This window comes from Sinohyriopsis cumingii, chromosome 4, assembly GCF_028554795.1.
Source record: "Sinohyriopsis cumingii isolate HCF-2022 chromosome 4, ASM2855479v2, whole genome shotgun sequence".
NCBI classification, from domain to species: Eukaryota; Metazoa; Mollusca; class Bivalvia; order Unionida; family Unionidae; genus Sinohyriopsis; species Sinohyriopsis cumingii.
The window spans coordinates 48,304,679-48,322,026 of NC_142964.1; the positions used below are offsets into that span (position 1 = coordinate 48,304,679).

General features: G+C 37.8%; 1 protein-coding gene across 3 annotated transcripts in view; it reads right to left on the reverse strand.

The window, feature by feature from the left end:
• Positions 1-17,348, reverse strand: part of LOC149801124 (uncharacterized) — a 34,291-nt gene that overhangs the window by 14,686 nt on the left and 2,257 nt on the right. The gene's annotated exons all lie outside the window — the stretch shown is intronic.

Consider the following 17,348-nt stretch of genomic DNA (forward strand, 5'->3'; position numbering starts at 1 on the left):
TATTTCAGGTATAGAAAAGAATATTTAACCTCGAAATTTACCTTTAGATTTCAATTCGGTGTAAAATTTTATTCAAATAAACTTTCATTTTCTACAGAAGCGAACAGGCTATAGATTTTGTCTCAGGATCGAGATGGCATTAACTTTTGTGTGTGCTAAAAGTACAATTAAAGCTGTACTGTAATTATTGCATTGTCACGCCAACATTAGGACAACTTGCCCTAAATCCGAGAGCTTTATAAAGACATATTATGATATATCACCCAGGTGCAAACATATCTTGTTTTGAATATTCATATACACAGAAAGTGATTCCTATCGCCGGGAATATCGCGAGGTTAGTCGGCCTGGTACTTCTAATTTGCAATGTAAAACTGCTGAGTATGCAAGAGTGCAGAAGCCTTTTCACGTAGAACTTCTGAAACCTCTCGATTCAATCAGTATTATAACCAATCAATCAAGTAAATAATTTATTGAGGACGAAAATTATGATACCACGTAAGTTTTTAGGGATAAAGATAATTACCGGTAATCGACATTAGATGTATATTTTATTAATTGTGTTTGATTAGTTTTTTATTTGGTAAGTGGGATACGGCATATCAACACTCTGAAGGGTAAATCATTCCAACGAACGTAAAGTTGAACGATAATGTACACATGAAAAGTCATATAGAGTGCCAACAATATCGGAGTGAATTATCTTGCCCAGAGACCGACAGACAGACGGAGACACAAACTCATGCCCACTAAGGCGGAGAACCCGGCGTGATCTAAACAGAATTGAACTCGTAACGTTCCGTTCACTAGTCTGGCACACTAAATACTGAAATGTAGAAAAGAGAGGTGAAAATTATAACCGCTTGACCAGCCACAACACAAAAAGTAAAGGTAAATATTCGTACCTCGCCAACCCTCTATAAGCATACCAATACGACTGATTCACTATGAATGCTCCACGAAAAATTCATCATTCTTCTTCAAATACGTTTCCCAATCCCATTATGTTAGGAATATTAGCCTGCTACCTCGCGAATCCAGCCCTACTAAATGACAACAAACGTTGTTGTTGTTGTTGTAGGGTTTAACGTCATTTTCAGCACAGGATATGCTATACATGGCGGCCAGTATCAATGGTGGAGGAATTACCCGGGAAAACCCCGGAAAGAACCACTGACACACGAGAAGCTACTGGCAAGTTTTCTCACATACCCACATTGGCCGCATCATGGACTTAAACCTACGCAGACAGAGGTGAGATGGCAGTGATCCGTAATGGAGAGTGCTTTAGACCACTCGGCCACTCGGGGCCCCGACAACGAACGTTTTTTCCTGTCTACATCATATCGACAAATGGCAGTAACTTTTGTCCATTACATCTTCTTGCTACCGTCAGGTGTCGGAGGTTTTACCTTCGCTGCTGTACTGATAACATCATACAGTATACCTCCGACAATCCAAGCCATTTTTGTGTTCCCATTGTACCATCCATCGTTCATTTTGGATGTATTGCGTATAACACTCATTCTGCTGCAGTTACATACATTGTTTTTACAATTTCTGCCAAGTCTGAGTGATCTTATCACCTTTGTGGACTTCATCTATTTAAGACCACGTTACATCACGCTATCGCTGACCTCTTCTTGTCATTACGAGTTAGCGCGACTTTGACTATTTTCGCTTATTCCGTTTGTAACGGTGTTAATATCTGCAAGTTTACAAAAGGCTGCATTGCTAATTTATGCTTGGTTTTCATTTTTGGTGTTATTTTGATAGGCATGATAACTGAATGTATGACTGCATAAACTATTAGGCATCTAAACACGACGCTATTTTCATTTTTCCGTAAGTACCATGAGTGATTTGGCGAGTTAGTTATATACTGCATTACTAATATAATCTTTGTTTTTCTTTTCTTGCGTCGTTTCAGTGTAAATGTCATTCAAGTGCGTACAGTCCAAAGCAAGAGAGACCAACCATGATTCCTATATTATTTGTACGAAATGTGCATCGTCATTGTCATGTGGCATGTGTAATACGTGGCCAGAGGAAGTCTGGGTCTTAGTGGTCCAGAAGATAGCTATAGGGAAAGAACGACGGACTAAATCTAGGAAGAAAAGCATTGACGTCCTCAGTATTTGTCTAAACTCAACCTCCATTGCGAGTCTTGTGAGCACGCTGGGGTTCCCCCCCCCCCCACGAAATTTCGTCGTTTGCAACCGTTGGCCAAAGTCACGCCAGCGGCAGGGGAGGACGAGGATGTGGAAAGGGTACAACCGTCTGTCTTTGAACAGATGTGTCGTCTGGTCCTGGAGATGACAAGTTTTTACATCGGTATGCATTTTTCCCCTTTCTCCCTCAGTTACTTCCACGCCTTTTTCCGACTTATTGGAGGAGTATTCCCCCAATATTAGGCAACGCAGAGGACGTAAGTTCTCCTCAAGCAGCCACGGTCACAAGTGTTCGCTACAATGAGTCCAGTGTGACAGTTTATAGTGATGTCTAGCACTGGGACATCATGCTGCAGACATGTAGCATCATGTCCCACCAGTCTCATTATTCTGACACCAGGCCGATCAGTCCTAACACTAACCTCTTAACGCTGAGTGCCTAGCGAGGCAGGTGCTCGTACCATTTTTATAAGTCTTTGGTATTACTCGACCGGGGTTTAAACGCGCAACCTTCCGCGTTCGAGGCGGATGCTTTAACCACTTAGACCACCGGAGCGGTCTTATCATAGTAGACCTGATAGACAGTGGGCATGATAACGACCTATTGAGATTTTTTTAAACCAATTTTGATCTCAATCGACCAAAATCCCTCACTTTTTTTCTAAAATGGAATCTGTCCTGGGTTTTAACATTGCTCAATTCGAATTCATTCGACCTTCTAGCCCACACTTCGCTAAAATTGCCATCATACAAGACATGTTTCCTGATAGCATTAGCTGCCGCATGAAGGGTAAACAAGCTAAATGCCCTTTCAGTTCATGTCGGACGGTTCAGAGGTCCTCTTGATACAACCAGGCTTTGTAGTCAAAACTAGATTACCGTCCGACGATAATCAAAGAATCGCTTGTTTCCATTGACAGGTCGAGAGCAGCGGCCATGCAAGATCCTGTTTGTGCTCTTAAGCACTACCTGAAACGCACAGAAACAGGTCGTGTGACGCGCTGGCTGAAACGAGTTATACGCTCGTAGTACTAGGAAGTCTCTCAAGATTAGAGTCGCCACATGAGGATTACTACTCATGACATTAGAGCAAACTGCGAGCCTCGTGTTCGAACGCAGTGTTTCGATCCGAGATATAATAGAGCCTTTTAGCTGTGTGCCAAGCGAGGTAGCTGTTAATACTATTTTTGAAAGTCTTTGATATTATTCGGCCGGGTATCGAACCCACGACCTCCCGCATCCGAGGCGGACGCTCTACGCACTAGGCCACCGAAACGATGGAATAGAGAGTGGTCTCGATAAAAAAAAATATGGGTCCGTTGAGCAAAAAAAAAAAAAGAACTCTAACTTTTACCCTTCTGCTCATGCGCGAGCAAAATAACCAATGAAAAACGACGTTTCTAACACAACCAGGCATTAGGCTAATAGGAAATCTCTTGGAAGTGGATTTATTAGAATGTATTCAAAAATAGCCCCCAAAATGTGTTTTCCTTCTCGCATTTCAGGCGCAAACGACAAAAACCTCCAGGGGTTAATGAGTTAATTAAAAGCGTTGTCCGTATCATATTCGGTTGCTTACGTTTGATTAAACACTGTTTTTATGTCGGCCTTCAAAACAGAGTAATGAACATCATACTATTCTGTTAAATGTTGTATATATTTTTTTTCTTCTTTTTCAATGATTACTTGAAGACAGTAAACCAAACTGAACTTCTGTGTATAAAAAGTTGCCAACAACTGTTTTAGGACAGCGAGAATAGGACGTCATTTTTAACATGAAAAATCGAGGAAAATAAAAATAATTGAGTTTCGTAGGTTCCTATCTTTGGAGGTAGTCGTTTTAATGTCGTATGTATTGCACAAAGGGTCGGCCCAAGCGTATGGAAAGACTAGGCGGTTACCTGGGGAGCCAGGTCATACGGGGCGCCAAATTAGACGGCTGTAATGATTTTTTTTTTCCTGTGGTGGTGGTGCGCCAAAGTCATATTGACCTACGGTGCCAGAAACCGTTGCGTCGGCCCCGATTACACACATTTACTCATAATGTTTTTTTTCTTTCTCTAAACTGTTAAGGGCTAAGCTGTTACATTCAAAACACGTATAAGTCAATCCGTACTATACGTCTTGCCTGCAAGAGAGTTAGTGCCATCCAAGGTCATACAGGAATCCTCATTCAGAAACTCGGAATTTATACGAAATTCGAACGTCAGATTGGCTAATATTAAAACACTGACCAATCAGACAACAAATCGTTGAAATGAGTAAAAGACTGAACTTTAAAATGTTCATATGATCTTCGGATAAGGCTTGGGACAGAGCGTCATGTAATTTGGGTACTATCGTCGATATATGTTTGCTTTGCAAATTTATATATTTTTCGTTTCGTTTCATTCCTCCACTGATAAATCCGTCAAAAATAGATTATCAATAATTAATGGCACCCAGTTGAGATTATGGCTGTATCGTCGATCTGAAACTTTAAGATAACTGACTGGACTATGACCCAGGTTAAGCGTTATATACACGGTTGATATAGTACCTGGTCAGCTACGACGATGCTGGTCAGTCAGCATGAATATCCATTCATTTCTAAAAAGCTGTTGTTGTAACCTGTTTTTTGGTCATTACTTATTTCAGTGGCGTCAATAGCGGGGTACGGAGGGTGCGGACCGCACCGGGTGACACCATCAGAGGGGTGACACCAAAATGACTGTCTACTAAAAAAAAAACATTTTTGTACAGGAAGGAGGTCCATGGGGTTGACACCATGAGTTACCGCACTGGGTGAGTGACACCAACCCTAGTGACGCTACTGAGTTAGTCAGCTTCTGGGTTCATACAGCCATAAATCAGGGATGCTTAGACAGGTCATATATTATAGTGTTGTACCTTAAATAGAGGATGCCCTTGAACACTTATGCCATTGTTTTTGCTCTTAGACGTATTACCCTTCTGCATATCAGGTATGTGCATGACTGTCTATGTATGTATGTATGTATGTATGTATGTATGTATGTATGTATGAATGTATGTATGTACGTACGTATGTATGTATACGGTTTAACGGCACGTCGCCACAATGCTGGCCATTTGATGCCGGTTTAAGGTAAGTTCTAGAAATACAAAGATAAAGAATTGCAAATACAAAATTAAGAAATTAACCCTTTCAGAAAAACGTAAACATTTAGTACAGCAAAAAAAAGCTAAAAATGTAAAATTGTTAAAAATGTTTTAAACATATACAATAAATTATAAGGTAACACATAAAATCTTGAAATATAGTGGTACGATTTATTATATAAGCCGCATTTACTTACAAATTTCAAGATTTCTATAGTGGTACATTATCATAAAATTCTACTGTTTGGAATCACATTTAAAATACAGGACAATAATAGCCAATTAGTAAAAACAACCCACCCACTCAATTTTTTTATTATTTTCTTTTAGCCTGGTACAAAAATCTGTCTTGCCAGTCATGATTTTAACAATATGTGTCTCAAAGAAACGTCCAGATTCAAGTTTTCTAGGTGAAATCCAGGTTAGGATAAATTAACTGTTTTGTGCTAACCAATTTTGATAAAGTGATAACACCTTTACAAGGTTTAAATAAACAGCTTCTGTTTAATAGATGAAACGCCTTGCTTCGCATACAAGTTTTAATCTATGTATGTTTTGTATATAATGGGCTCTACAACATTCTACTCAGTGACATGATTAATCCTCTTCCCCTTCACTTATTGATAAATAAAGTGTCAGTCTGGTGATATATCTAAAGACTTTTCTGCTTAAAGCTTAACAACATACGAGGCGCCATAGGGGACAAAGTTATGTCCTACGTGTCTAGTTTTTCAATTTTATCTGTTTAATTGCACAGTGGTTGAAGATTACATTCCTATGCAGAATTTTTGTATTTTAACTTTGGAATTAGATAGCGGTGGTTTAAATTTAAATGTTGTACGTCCAGAATTCCAATTTCACATGTTAAATCTAATTGTTGGTGCTGAAAGTTCCATTTCATATGTCCAGTTTTGAAATTTTAACTGCTGAATCACACAGCTGTGGTTAAAAATTCTATTTCCTATAGAGAGTTTTTAGGGTTTAACGCTTGAATTACACAACACTGGTTGAAATTTCAATGTTGTGTGTCGAGAATGTTCAATTTCACATGTCAAATCTAATTGTTACATGTCGAATCTAATATTTAGTATTTCATATATCGAATTTTTAGATTTTATATGTTCAACCAAACGTTTGTGGTAGAAAGTGTCATTTCCTTTCTCAAAGTTGTACATGTTACCAGTTGAATTACACAGCTGTGTTTGAAAGTTTCATTTTTTTCCTATCGATAATTTCAGTTTCACATGTAGAATCAAACTAAGCAAGCGTGTGTGTGTGTGTGTGTGTGTGTGTGTGTGTGTGTGTGTGTGTTTATATTGTATGTCGTCCATTCATTTAACTGCATTTATTGCTGGGGCCCCGAGTGGCCGAGTGGTCTAAAGCGCTCTCCGTTACGGATCACTGCCATCTCACCTCTGTCTGCGTGGGTTCGAGTCCAGGATTCGGCAAATGTGAATATATGAGAAAGCATGCCAGTAGCTTCTCGTGGGTCGGTGGTTCTTCCCGGGGTTTTCCCGGGTTCTTCCTCCACCATTAATACTGGCCGCCATGCATAGCCTATCGTGTGCTGAAAAATGGCGTTAAACAACAACAACAACAGCATTTATTGCTCAAGGACACATTATTCTTAATTGTCCATAATGGCCTGGCACAGTGTTAAAAACGGCCTGAAAGAAAGGGCAAAAATACCTGCCACATTGCCATTTTAAAATGGCTGTGCAGGAGGTGTGGGGCGGGGATGGGTGGGGTATTGTTTTACTCAAGGTAGTGATCCGCACTTTTGTTTGTACACTGTCGTATAACACTTGTTTATTTGTCACAACGTTTGCTAGAGCCTTCAATTATAATGTCAGATTTGGTAACACCGGGTTGCATTCAGCAATAAATATCCCAACACCAAGTAGGGTGCTTACGATCCATATAATTCTTGAGAAACTGAACGAAACACAAGAAGGCCAGGGCATGCATGCCGAGACAACCATCAACACAATGATGTACAACCCTTGGCCTTGACCCCAATGCAGGAAGGTGGAGGGAGCATGTTGCAGTATTAATTGTCTTGCCATCATAACGAGACATCCGGTGTATGAAGAAAATCCATCCAGTTGTTCAGGAAATATAAACAAATGAAAAAAATTAATTTAAAAAATAAAGACACTTTAACATAAACCTCAACGCAAATGTATTTTATGCTCGTGACCATGACCTTAAGGTCAAATGACAAGTTTGTTTGTATTAGCTTCCTTATGAATCATTCGAAGTATGAACACATCCATCAAGGTGTTTACGATATATAAGCAAATGAAAAGATTTGAACAAAAACCGTTTTGTAAAATTGATACATCAACCTTGTCTTCAAGGTCATAAGGGTGAACAAACATGTTCAAAATGAACTGTCTTACACTTTTAATGATAAATGCCAAATTTGATAAGAATATATTAAGAAGTTGAACAAATATTAGTATTTGACAAAGCCAACCCCAAAATTACCGCAGATTTTCTGTGAACTCTTACCCAAGGCTAAAGGTGCTAGTCAGCATGTTATAGAATGAATTGTCTTGGAGTCGCAATCATTCGTGCCAAGTATGACGGGAATTCAAAACGGCTTTAGGAAATCTACGTAAATTAAACATTGTTGCAAAACATAAACAACTGGTGACAACGCAAATGTCACCGTCGGAAAGGTGACTGTTATGTCTAGATTCTTGCTAACATATACTCGAGAATAAAATTAAGTGAAGTAGTGAATGGTAAAGATGCTATTTTAGTGACCTTCTTTTAGTGGATAATTGTGGTACTCACCTAGATGCACCCGAATACAAAGTCGCATTGCTCTTTGACTAACGGTGCAAGAGGGACTGACCTAAACAAAAATGACCAAACTGAAAGTAACCTCTCACTATAACGATGATATGCACGACATCTAAAAGACAGAAAATATATAAACATAATAAAAGTCATCCGAGATCTTGTTTGGGCAGGGTTTTGGGTGCCATTCATAACGCGCAAACAAAATTCAGATATTCAACCCATGACAGCGTTATAAAAATGCATGTAATGTAATCAACATTAATAAAAACGTCCATGAGTAAATACAGGAGTAAGCATTCAACAACGTCTATCATAATTATGGGAATTCCTTGATAAAGCAAATGGAACATTCAACCACCGCTGTGTAAATTCAATATATGAAATTGAACTTTCAACGCAAATAGTTTGATTCAACATGTGAAACTGGAATTCTTGGCATATAACACTGAAATTTCAACCGCCGCGGTGTACTTCAACAGATACTCGAAACATGAAAGGTAGCTTTCAAGACCAACAATTTTTGAAATCGGATTTCTACATGACATGGAAACTGGATTTCTACATGACATGGAAATTGGATTTCTACATGACATGGAAATTTCAACTGCTACGTTCTCGTTGGACCAGCTTTGTCCACTACGGTACCCCATAACTACAGATGCTTTTTTTCCACGTCAAAATTATTTTATTATGGTTTTAGATTGTCGCTAAATTGTAATTTTTGTGATAAGAATCTCCAATTTAGTGCTGTTACAATGTATACCTCAATGTTAGACCAACAAGATAGTGTTGTTCAAAAAGAAAAGAAAATATTAATGACATATTACTATAGATGTTACCTTTGAAAACATAAGAAGATATCTTGCAATATAATTAAATTCCAGACGAAATATCCTCAAAAATGTGCATCTTTAGCTCGACGGCATATACAGTAAATTCTCTTAAGGCCGAAACCTCAGTAAACCGGGATCCTCTTGAAACAGAATCATGTTTCTGGTCCATAATGTTTCATTATCTGAGGCCGTTATCCCAGTGTATTTGAGCCCAGGCCGAATCATACCAAAAACTTATAAAAATGGTACGAGCGGCACCCTCGCTAGGCGCTCAGCATTAAGAAGTTAGTGTTGGGACTGGTCAGCCTGGTGTCGGAATAATGTGACTGGGTGAAACATAATGCTACATGTCTGCGGCATGATGCCCCATTGCTAAACATCACTATAAAACTGTCACACTGCAGACATGGTAGCGATATGACTGAAAAATTGTTAAAGTTACGTTAAAAATCCAATCACACACACACACACACACACACACACACTATTTATCCCAAATGCCCACTTTATTCTACTTTTTGCAAAGGTTCACCTGTCTGTGTGTAGTTCAGACCGGTCAAAAAGTCTAATATCCGGACACAAAATCGGATTCCGACGACGGGCGAATTTTGGGTGAGGAAAAAAAAAAGGTCCAAAAATGCAGGTTTTTCCCGATGCATTTTGTAGTGCAACTAGAACGTGCATATTATTTGGTATCATTGTAGAGCTACATCTGTCTACCTTTCTATAATACCACCCAGTTTAGTGCATCATACGAGACCATGACGCTACAGAGCTCGGCATTAGGCTACTACCTCCTCCAACGTAAACGCGGAGCCAGGGGTTCATGAGTTAACAAGGATTCTGGAAATTTTTTGCAAATTGTCAAGTAATGGCTAAAATTTTCATTTATGTGCAACATCGATGCACAAGTGATTAGATACACAAGGAATATTCAAATTTGGTGACGTCATCAAAATGCACCCATTAACAACGACCTAGTTTGTTTCTACCATTTTTTTTTTGTAGTAAAGAATCCGTCGTAAAGAATGGTTTCCATTTAGAATAGTTGTCTTCCTTGATAAATGTGTTTCAAACCAGGAAACATGATTCCAAATTAAGTCAGATATATTTTAAAAAATCTATTACTAAATTCTAACATTAAGATAATAAATGTGTGAAGGATTATAGTAAATGTTTAGATGTTACCATCTGACATATTCTAAGCAAAATTCCAAAGGAAAAGCAATGCAAAGAATCATATAGAAAGGAAAGTATACCGATTTATTGCCGGAAATTGTTGTCAGAATTTGAAGCTGAATATTCCATTATGTATGATATTTATCACGAAACTACCATATTCTTTATCAATTTGCCGTCATTACTCGCTAACAGGTTAAGTCAAACTACAAATAGCATATACCTTGATCTGCCGTCTCATAGTCCGTACTGCTGAATACTCTTACCAAACTGCATAGAGCCAGATTGGCGAATTGTGCGAAGGAAGATCTGGGTCTGTGAGGTTTGGATTGGTCTTAAACGGGAGTAAATCCTGAATGTTGCACGAGTGCCGTTAATATACCTAAAGAAGACTGTACTTAAAAATATGCATATTCATGCATCGTCTCCATCTGGAACGGTGACGTAGAATTGGTGATATATCCGCGCATAAATTAACTCTGCCATTGTCTACATACGAGCACGTACTTGGATGGTCTTTTTAAATATGTGTTTGAGAAAAATGCATTCAGTCATATGTAGACGTATATGACTTACCACGAGAAATGATGTTGAATAGAATACATGCAGCATAAACCACATCTGCATATCATCAATTACGTTGACAATACAAATATACGTTTTTCCCAAATATTACTAACGACAAGAGCGCTCATTGTTTACCGTATACATGTAGACCTAGTTCATTCTTCTGAAGTGAGTTCACAACGACGAAAGTACTGTAAATTGTATATTACACATCTGACATGTCAATTTACCTTGCCTAAACTATTACCCGTCATTCAATTTGTGACGTTGACCTTTGAAATACTGAGCCAAAATTAATAAGTTTCTTTTGGCATATTATTTATTTTGGGGAAACCATTTTCCTTCTTGGAATTCCTCTGACAATGACCTTTGACCTAATAAATTCCCAAATCAACTGGTTTTGTCCATACCTAAACGGCAGGCCATCTACAATATTCAGTCAATGAATATGGTACAGAAACTTCTTAATTTTATGAAAGTTTTCCTTCTTTTGGTCTGTGTGGTTTTGACCTTTCACCAATCGTTTCAAAATAAAGGTTGCCTTTCTAGTCTCTAATGCAAGCCATCTACAAGTTTAGTCAAAGCAGGTAATAAACATTCTTGATATCATTCGTGTATGCTTAGTGTGACTGTGATCTTGACCTTTGGACATTTAAAAATCAATAGGTTTCTTTAATATCTGGAATGCAAGCCGTTTACAAAGTTTGGTCAAGTTATTTGTTATACAAGTTAACCTGTGTGGAAAGTTTTCCTTCTGTCAGTCCATGTGACATAGGCTTTTGACCTTTTGGCTCCGAAGACGGTATATTTGTTCCTTGCCCCAAATACAATTTATGAACAAAGTGAGAACAGACTGACGGAAGAACATATAAGATCATATTATGATACATCCCACCTTATGGTGGGCGTATTAAAGCACACACACACACACACACACACACACACACGCACACACACAGGTTCTGGTGTTGTTTAGCTCAACCATAATGACCCAATGGTCTGACCTCTCATTATAATATTTAATAACGCCTCTTTCACCTTCGACAAGATAAACTGTTAAGCATGCATTGTGAAAACTTCATTTGAACCGTATAACTAGTCCACTCTACTTATGAATACTGCGTATACAACTATATATTCAATTCTCAAATGTACTTTGCCCTAATAAATATTCACCTAGGCCACAAGACCATATATGGTAGTACGGCAAGTGATATGTGCTGCATGCTAATGTTAACATACAACACTTACTGGTTTACTTGTTACCATGTGTATTAATATTAAGTTCTGTGATAGACAAAAAACATAGCACTTTTAAGAGAATATGCCATTATGTAGATTCGTCTAGCGTAATAGCGTCCTTCAGTGTTCATGGAATGATGAGCTAAAACCAAGAATGGAACATTCGAATCCGAATACTTATTCATGCGAATATTTGGTGGTTCACCTAATGAGTAGTGAGATATAAAAGGAAGCAGCATCTTGTTTTATAAAAAAAAGAAGGCAAAATGTATATTATGCAACACTGAATTAGTTTAAGTGGAAGAACTTCAGTTCGATAAATTCAAATATATATTCACAAGGGAATCATAATTATTGGTTATTGCTTTTGTATGGGAAAATAAAAACGAGTTTGTTTTTCTTCTGAGTAATACTTCACGACCTTGGGAGTGAAGTATTACCCCAAAAATCAAGTTTATAGTTTGTCATACAAATGCAGTATCCTTTTTATTATATATTAATTTTGTTTTTCTATCCAAGGCTTAATAATAATAATAAAGCACACTAAAAGAAACAAAGCAATTGGTAGTATGCTGTATTCCAAATACATATTAACAATATTAACGCGCATATAGTACTGTCCAGGAACCTTGGAACTTGATCGCTCGCTCGTTAGTTTTTAAAATAATTCTCGTTTTAGTCTACTTAAAATTGAAATTTAGGGTCCTATTGTGAATGAATGTGTGAATGAATGTGCGTTGGAAAAACTTTTCCATTTGGCTTGGAATTGATGGATTTTGTTTTTCTGTAATTCTACTGTATAAATTATATATTGGTTTTGAACACATATTAGATAAAATATGGCCAGTTATAAGGGGTACATTTGCCAATTTTGGATTAAAATGCTGGCTGCGTCGGAGGGGTGGCCACCTATGCTGGGGTCTTTTGTATACAAACTTGTTGGTGCCAAGAAAACTGGCCACGTAGAGCAGGGGAGGGGCTGATTGTGAGAGTGGCCGAATAAGAGAGGGGCCACTATGGTAGTAGATATAATGATTGTGAGAGCGGCCGAATAAGAGGGAGGCCACTATGGTAGTAGATATGATGCTTGTGAGAGTGGCCGAATAAGAGGGGGGCCACTATGGTAGTAGATATGATGATTGTGAGAGTGGCCGAATAAGAGGGGGGGCCACTATGGTAGTAGATATGTTTGTGAGAGTGGCCGAATAAGAGGGGGAACACTATGGTAGTAGATATGTTTGTGAGAGTGGCCTAATAAGAGGGGGACCACTATGGTAGTAGATATGATGATCGTGAGAGTGGCCGAATAAGAGGGGGACCACTACAGTAGTATATATGAAGATCGTGAGAGTGGCCGAATAAGAGGGGGACCACTACAGTAGTATATATGAAGATCGTGAGAGTGGCCGAATAAGAGGGGACCACTACAGTAGTATATATGATGCTTATTTAGATGTTTACTATTGCTTCCAATATTTATTAGCACCTCATGGACATGGACTATAAAGCATGATTAAATGATATCATAATACCTGTCGGGTTGTGCAGCTTGCTGTCAGACAAATGCAAATTATTTATTTTGTTATATACTTGTAAAGATTATATATGTAACTATCAGAAAACACCATGTTGTCAATAATATGAACAAGATCTTTTATATACAAATAAATAGACTTAGGTGATGCAACCGTGGTAATCTTTTGAAAAATGGAGAGTGAGAAATAAGTCTTTAAAGTGTTTATATCAACCAACCAACTATCCAATCCATTTTACTATGATTTTCAACTTGGGATGCACTGGAGTTATCAGCTCTGGTAATTTCGTACGATGGACACGTGACTTGAGCAGTGGAACACACACTGTAGGAATCAAACTCGGCAGCATGTGTTTTTGTTCTGTCGTTGATTGTTTGAAATCTTAATGTGGGGAAAATATTAATTCTTTCCACTGAGATTATCGAAAAGAAGCAGTGGAATATCACGTTCATTTCGTTTGAGTGCAGTAAGGAGAATGTGAATGCAGTTGGAAATATAGTCAAAGTTACAGTACAATATCGAGTATATCAAGTTTTGGAACCCATGACGTAGGTCACGTAATTCGAATTTGCATAATAGTCACATTCCCTACAGCATCTTATTTCCATTCATTGTCAATCAGATGATCTTAAAAAGATACAGCGTAGTATGGCTAGTTGATAATAATTATTATTTTTATTTATATTTTTAAAAAATATGCCAGAAAACATGGGTTACTTCAAAGTCAACAAAGCCTGTAGGTATTAATCAACATATCCAAATTCCAGACCAATATTTTCTGCACGTATTATCATAAATAAAATAAAATGGCCTGATTACGAAAGCCAGGTAACAGGTAGCGCAATCAATGGAGTCCTCGACCGTGTGCGTGAATTATCTTTACGTGTCTGCACTATGTTCATTGAAAATAGATTCTTAGATTTTCGTTGTGAATTTGGCACTGCCTATATAATTTGTTTGAAACGGCCTCGCATTTAATGGAACAAGTAATGAGGAGTTGCTATGCCCATTTTACATTTAGTCCATCTTGAACATCAAACGAAATGTTTTGCTCATACCGAATTTGAAGAAAACAGACAAAATAACATTAAAATTCCTCGGTGTAGTCTCAGTAACCAGCTTGCGATACACCCCGGTGTAGTCTCAGTAACCAGCTTGCTATACACCCCGGTGTAGTCTCAATAACCAGTTTACGATAAACCCACATGCCATTATTTTATGAGTATATATGAAAATGGGTCAAATCTACTGTGTTTGAAACCATCAAACAGCGTACAATACAAAAGATACTCCACCGTGAAAACTAGTTCAAAATGACATAGTTTACTTTGCCGAGATATATCTAGATACCAATTTTCATGAGTGTACGTGAAATAGATTCCAAGATAGTAATGGCATAAGGAACCAAAAGCTGAAAATACAAAAGTCACTAAAGCATGCAAATTGTCATAATAACAGTTTTTGTATTATAGTGTTCATATTTTCTTCCCTGTGTGCATCTACGTGCACATTTTCATGACTGTAGGTGCAGACTGTTACAATATAACCTAGCTCATACCTACCTGAGTACTGATGTGTGTGTGTGTGTGTGTGTGTGTGTGTGTGTGTAATGTGGATTCTTAACGTAGCTTTAACAAGTTTTCAGTCACATCGCTACGATGTTTGCAACGTGGCAGTTTGTAGTGATGCCTCGCAGTGGAGCATCGTGCCGCAGACATGTAGCATGATGTCCCATCACAGTCACATTGCCCTGACAACAGACCGAGCAGTCCTACTACTAACCTTTTAATGCTGAGCGCCAAGCGAGGCAGCTGTTAGTACCATTTTTGTAAGTCTTTGGTATGACTCTGCCGGGGATCGAACCAACGACCTCTCGCATCCGAGGCGGACGCTCTTACCACTAGGCCACCGGAGCGGTCACGTACTGTTGTGTATATCCTGTATGTCTGCTGTTAAGTATATTTAATTTGTATTGTTTGTTTGCTCTTCTTGATGACAGAATGTTACCTATATCTGTTGGGATTTTTTTTTTGCTTCACTTTATCCAAAATCAAGTTCACAGAGTACCTGACCAGTAACATTTATTTTGTAAACATCATGATACATAGCTAAATATTTATGTATGATTGTTGAATAACTATTCACATCATTATTAATGGGAAATATGTTTATAGTATTGACCTTAGAAACTTCTAGAATGGAAAACTCCATCAGGTTGACAGAGTAGTTCAAGAAAATGTTGATCGTAACATAGGTCAAGGGGGGTGTTTGTTTACTTGAAAAGTTTATCATTCTTGATTTAACATCTGAAGCAAAATCAGCCTTATTGTTGTGTTTAGTTTTTCATTTGGGTGGATTTATTTAATCCAATTATTATTCACTGGAAATACAAAGTGCTCAATTATATTCTTGGACTGGGACATTAATTTGAAATTATAGTAAATTCAGACAAGAACATTTTGGATTATATTATTGGGATACATTAAAAGATTGTTAGCACACATTACACTCCAGGCCACTGGAACATTAGCACATTCAAGACTGCAGACACATCAACACATTCAATATCGGAATTTATTGGAATACCACTGGAATTCAATTGGAACTTCATACATTTGGACTTGTGATAGAACTCTAATGACTAATTGGGATTTAATTCACGTTATCGTAAGTTCTTTCTAAACTTTTACTTTGTATTCTAGGGAAAAATTATTTGTTGAATTTTACAAAAATTGATGGTTTTCGCTCTTTTCTGTTACTTAGTTTAAGACCATGAAGGCGCAACACAAATGCCACTTTTCGTGTGCGTGGATAAAATAGAATCCACGGGTATTAAAGGTGTAGCGAACGAACAGTTAAAAATAAGTCACTCAAGTGCACAAATCACGGTCACAATTACTTGATTTTCATATGATGGCGTTACCTTCTCGAAGATGTAAATATTTTCAAGAATGTAGGTTAAATAGGGTCCAAGATATTAGGGGTGGAACGAAAACAAAAAGTCATTTAACCGTGCAAAGTGGGTAACAGAGGCCTAGTTACGGTACGGATGAGTTACTTTTCAGCGGTGTCTACATACCGGTTTGCACAAGTAGTCGTGAAACAGTCTAACATATAGAGTGTATAACGAATGAGCAGCTGAAAAAGGTCAGCTGAGCATGCAGATTAGGTCACAATGGCCATGTTAATGTATAGCTGAGGTACACTTCCTGATGTGCATCCGCTTACCAATTGTATGAATCTAGGTAATGATGGGTCTGAATAAGAAAAACGGGACAAACGCTATATCGTGGTCGAGAGAATGATAAGGTGAGAAAGAAGTAGGCCGCGGAGACCTCGTATCGAAGCAAATGTGAAGGATGCCTGTGCATATCTAGTTTCATGACAGCAAAGGTCACAGTGTGGAATATATAAACTTGCTCGCAAAACCTTACAATTTTTAATGTTTAATCTATCGAAACAACGCCTAAATTCTCACCCGTAATTTCATCTACAATATTACAGTACAATATGACGGTAGTATCCCCTGTGCCCAAAATTGATATTATTTTTAACAGAATATTCTGGTGAAAATTGTCTCTTTTAAAATGGCAAGCATTGCTATATTTTATTTTCGTCACTCGGTCGAATTCGGTATGCGTTTTGCTACAATATTGGAGACGAAAACCTTAAGTGCGCAGAAATGCCCAACAGCATTGTAGGTACATGATATCTCAATAATATGTACATAAGATTTCATTATCTAGACATGACATTCTTTTATTTGATTCATATTTAATTCGTTGTTTGTTTGGGGGGATGGTATCTTTTCAAAGTAATAAAATATACAATATTGATTGTTCTAATAGGTGTTGGCAACTACATATAAAATGAGAGGAGCATACAGTTAT